Below are 5,605 nucleotides of genomic sequence, written 5' to 3' on the forward strand. Positions count from 1 at the left end.
TCCTTTTTTTTGGCATAAAATGCTGTTAAGGGTTTTTAAAACTTAAATGGACCTCTAACGTCTCATATATGGCTGATGTAATTAGTTCATCTCACGTGTTAAATTCAAGGTCATGTCTGATTTGCTAACAGTGATCATTTGCTGTTATTTTCAGTGCTTATTACTTTGTTTCCAATGTTATATCATTGTTGTTATTTGCGTCTTTATTATCATTTATTGTTTGCATGTGTTTCAGGTGTGGGATGCTACCTCAACTGATCCTAAGTTGACAGTTTTCCTCAAATCATATCGCAATAGTGTTCCAGTGCCGAGACATTGGTGCCAGAAAAGAAAATTTCTACAAGTGAGTCACCGAATTAGAATCATATATATTGAGTAGAATATAAGTTACTGTTACGATTGTATATGTCGTGTTGAGAAGAACATGTAGGTGCTTTTTATGAATGGAACTATAAATCGATTCTTTTAAATATATGTGCTAAGGGTTGATACTTGCATGATACCTTAATTGAAATTTGAAATAATTAATAATAATGCTCTGGATAATGTATTTTTCACACCACACGGTTGGGACTATATAATTATGCATAGTGCACAAGCTTTTATACATATGTTGCACGGACAAACACTAGTTTGTTTGTGTTTCTACTTTATAGAAGTGTCGTTAACTTCCATAGTATATCAGTCTTCGTCAAAGTATAGGATCGTCTAATTAATTATACGATGATGAATTTGGATCTCATCTTGTTATGAACTTGTATGGCTGGGGAAGCGGGGTATCGAGAAACAGCCATTTCAACATTCGGACTTTATTGCGGCCACTGGGATTGAGAAAATTAGACAGGTTGGTTCTTAGTTTTCAAATGTTTGAATTGATGTTGGAATGAAATTCATTTGCCATGTTGAATGATACAATTTTTCATATTAAATCAAGAAACATTGTACTATAGTAGTTTCTGAACTGGCAAATTTACTTCTTTATTTTGGGAAATTGCAAGTCTATACTTAACTTTCATTTTTTTTACACTTTTGAACATGCAAGATAGGGAAAAACTGTCTCTTTGGTTTCACTTCATAAGTTCTCCTCTCCTTCAACATCACAAACAAGGTGCAACGGACATTTTGTGTCTCCATTCGAATGGTTATCCAGTCTACACGAATGTTAATTTTTCTTAAACTATTTAGTCAATTTTAGACATAAATGATATAACAATGAATAAGTGAATCTTGTGATTGAAGGAAGTCACGTCGCTAATTAATATTCTAATTCTAAAATCTCTGTTTTTTGTGGACCTTTAACTTCCTCGCTAGAACTTTTTTCTCACTGCTTTTTGCAAGCAGGCTATATTGAGGAGGATAATAGGAAGCTTGAATAGAAACAGCGCCAACAATGGGGAAGATGGATATTGATTATCAGGTCTGATTACATGATTAAAGTAGCATTTACTTCTATGTTATGGCGAATATATGCATTTTTATTTATTTTCTTTAATGGTAACTATTGCATATTTGTCGTTAATCGTAGAATTGATTGTGCAGGTACTCCATGACGCTTTTTTTTTTTTTTTTTTTTTTCTCCAAAGATCATACTAAACAAAAACTTACATCACATGTTGATCTTTATCACAAAGAAAAAGAGTTTGAGGTAACAAGCCCCATTATATTGACCATATCGTAGTTTTTTCAGATTAATTTGGGTGGAACTTGCCATATACGTAGTTATACGATTTTCTTACATATAGTTTTCTTTCTAGAAAGGCCTTTAAAAGGGCGACAAGCGTGTTCTATTACCTATCTATTGTTTCTTTGAAGTTTTTAGTATGATGTATTAAAACTATAACTTGTAGAGATATGGTCCTCCGCCTTCGTATTCCAGTTGGGGCTAGCTTTGGTTATCACCCTGGAGGTCGGGGCAAGCCGCCTGTTGATAAGGTAGTTATCTTAATATTAGGGTCCTATTGGCCGTAGTAAAACGGGCTGGTAATGGGTCAACACAAGTTATCTGTAAGTGTGGGTGAAAATAATTTGGACCGGGTTCCTTAAATAATTATAAAATCTATCCATTATAAAATCTATCCATTTTATTGGATAACTAGAAATAGGCGTGGCCCACTTCGTTGGGTCAAATAATGGGTTGGGAAGAAAAATTAAAAAAGAAAACTTTTCCAAAAAATAATACAAAAGGACCAAATAGCTAATGGTGGCATGACGCCAGTAAGTTACTATGGATCTTGGGCATTACTGGCATTACACATTCATGGGCAATCATGGATAGTATGTATGTGTATAATGTAATAAGATTTTATTATTATTATTATTATTATTATAATTATAATAATTATAATTTATTTTATTTTTTTATTTTTTTTTATTTTTTTTTATTTTTTTAAGGTACAATGGTTTAAAGTTTATAAGCTTGTGAATACACTTTAGATAACCTTAACTCATCTAATCCGTTCAACTTGAAACCTTCCGCTCTGACCGATTGTTAATAGATTTTGATTGAAATCGACCTTGTCCTGGTGTCAAGTAAATATGTTGAAGTTGCCACTCTCTAGGCTTATCTGATCTATAATATCTCGCGCCATTTTGCTATCTTTATCTCTTACACCTCAACCTCTTTTTGCTTTAGTTTGGACGGCCCGTCTATGGGGATGTTTCTAGACAACAAGAAGAACCACCCACTTATGTGTTATGAGGTGCTTTCATGTTACCTAGTTTGCACGAATCTTGATTTCTGGCCTGGTTCTATTTAAGTAAGATTCTCGCAGCGAAAAATATACTATGACAAATTAGAAGGCCAAGTCTTAAGCAGCAAATTAACATGACAAGATTAACAGCAAGTCCTTAGAAGTAAACATGTTACCTAGTTTTCTAATTGTTATATATTACTTCCCTCTTGATCCTACCAATATGTGTGTGTGTGCGCGCGCGCGCTTTTGTTCAATTCGGAGACTTAAATCCGCAATCTTTTGATTGAAAATTCATCTTAAGGGGCCGTTTGGCTCACGGAATTTATTGGGATTCTGGCGGAATTTGGAGTGAATTTAGACACGTGTCGTGTCTAAATTCACTCCCAATTCCGCCGGGTGTCTAAATTCACTCCCAATTCCACCGGAATATCATTGCATTCCGTGAGCAAAACGGTACCTAGTATCCATAGAACACTTTGCTACTTATCCATAACTTTTAATTTGCATTTTGCTGCACACAAAGTACTTTTAGTATATTTATTTTAGAATTTTGTTTGCTGGAATTCGATGTATTATGGAAAATACATTATAAAAGTCGGTCTTCATCACATGTGGTCCAATTGGAGATGTAATTATCATTTACTTTAAGTTGAAACAAGACAAACCGACCATTCTCAAATCTTTTTCATTTTCTTACTTTCTTAGTATTATCATTAATTGCATTTGTTTCTTATGTTAGGTTAATTCGTGAATAAAAGATTCTCCTTACATTTCTATGCTTTAACGTGAGGCTCATCCATTTTAAAAGGAGTTTAAAAGCATATAACTTGAATATGGGATGATTATTAACTTTTTATGTATAAAGTATCATATAAGTTGGGGTCCTTGAGTTATTATACCATACATATTAAATACGGAGTAACTAAAACTTGTAGATGGAAAATATTACTCCGTACTGTATTAAGCAATCTTTAAGCAATCACAATGGACTTTAAGCTCACAATTGGGTCTAGGTCAACTAACCTAGTACTGTGTATTATCTAATACTCACCCGCAATTTGAATGTGAAGCTGTGAAACGCACAAAGTGCAATGAATTATGATAATGTTACGTAGTACTTCTGTTATCACATGAAGTAAATATATTTTCATTTGTAGAATTGCATATTACTTGACGATTTTTTCTTTTTGTTATGACAAATTTAAATTTTTTTTACACCCATTTTTGTCATAAGTAATGCGAACTTTATAAATAACTTCATTTCATCGAAAGATGAAAAAGGATAGCAAGATTTACAACCGATAAAGCGAGTCTCGAGGACTGTAAAAATTTTAAAGATTGAATCTAACTAATTCCGATCCTTTTTAAAAAAACGATCCGCACAAACTGAATCTAAACAACACAATGAGATATAAACATCTCGACGCCTACAAAACTAAACCTCCAAATCAAAACATACCACAACAAAAAGATCACGACACAAACTAAAAAAACAAAAAATAAGCAAGCAACCAAAAAACTGATCATCGGTTATGACACTTTTTATTTCATGACTTGCTCTGTCATCATAATGTAGCAGTAAGTTATTATAAAACTCTATTTGTTTAATTAATTAGTAATAGTTATCAAACATACTTCAAATATAGTATGATGACTAAGGTATTGTGTATTACAGTATGACTTATTACATGATTTATGAGTTTGATAAAAGCAGGGGTGAAGCTAGAAATCATGATTGAGGGGGGCGTAATTTTTTGAGAACCGGAAACACAAAAATTATGTCCAAAGAATGTAAAAACATGGCGTAAATATGACAACTAGATTATTTGCTGTAAATGAAAGAAGTAGAAACAATATGAACATGAGAAAGAAACTTGAAGTGTTTGGAATGAATTCAAATGCTTACAATCACTCCTTTAAATACTAATTCAAAGTAGAAACAACATGATTAACACACACCTACTACACTTATTAAAGCCATAAAACATGGAGACAAGATGCCCATCAAACAAGAAAATAGAGAGTAAAGCAATAAAATCCGGAGTGGGATAGTTGGTGAGTGACCAACTTGATACAGCAACAGATGCGCCGCATCTATAGAGGATGCGCCGCATCCTCTCCTTCTGACGCGCAGCATTCAAGTGAAACTCCGCATCTAAAACATTCGGGACATCTTGGTGTATGGATGCGCCGCATCAATGAAGAGATGCGCCGCATTTGTGTGTTTCACGCATACCGAAATCTGCAAAATTCGTGCAACGCTTTAACTCACTTTTAGTGGCACTTTTATTTTCAAATTTTGTTTGCACCAATATTTTGACACTCCCCCTTGGTGCAAACTCCCGATCAACAATCCCTAACGCCTCTCGAAATTCTATGAACTTGGCCTTCATTAGAGCTTTAGTAAAGATATCCGCCACTTGAGCATTTGTCCTTACATTTCCTAGCTCGATTTCCCCGCTTAGAACCTTTTCACTAATAAAATGATATCTCATTTCAATATGCTTAGTACGAGCATGAAAAACTGGATTCGAAGCAAGCTTGATTGCACTTTCGTTGTCACATCTCAGTTTGACAACATAATCTACTTTTTCAAGTATGTCACCAATCAATCTTCTTAACCAAGTACATTCTTGAGCCGCCATTGTTGCAGCTATGTATTCCGCTTCCGTGCTAGACAAAACAACAACATCTTGCTTCTTGCTACACCATGAAATAACCGCGGAACCTATGTTAAAACAGTAACCCGAAGTTGAATGCTGATCATTTGCGTCTCCCATCCAATCTGCATCCACGAAACCATTTAAGAAAACATTATCACACTTCTTATACCACAAGCCATGACCTATTGATCCTTTCACATAACGAAGGATCCTTTTTGCTGCATCAAGATGAACATTAGTTGGACATTG

The 5,605-nt window shown here is 34.2% G+C and overlaps 1 long non-coding RNA gene across 2 annotated transcripts; it reads left to right on the forward strand.

Moving 5' to 3' along the window:
• The first annotated feature begins 233 nt into the window (after nucleotides 1-233).
• LOC139864835 (uncharacterized) lies at nucleotides 234-1,737 on the forward strand. 2 transcript variants are annotated; one of them, XR_011764506.1, is made up of 4 exons: nucleotides 234-343; nucleotides 773-844; nucleotides 1,047-1,417; nucleotides 1,540-1,737. It is a non-coding gene; the product is annotated as an uncharacterized lncRNA (long non-coding RNA). The 2 variants fall into 2 exon arrangements; XR_011764505.1 differs by having other exon boundaries at nucleotides 246-844.
• The last annotated feature ends 3,868 nt before the right edge of the window (nucleotides 1,738-5,605 follow it).

The sequence above is a fragment of the Rutidosis leptorrhynchoides genome, chromosome 8 (assembly GCF_046630445.1).
Source record: "Rutidosis leptorrhynchoides isolate AG116_Rl617_1_P2 chromosome 8, CSIRO_AGI_Rlap_v1, whole genome shotgun sequence".
NCBI classification, from domain to species: Eukaryota; Viridiplantae; Streptophyta; class Magnoliopsida; order Asterales; family Asteraceae; genus Rutidosis; species Rutidosis leptorrhynchoides.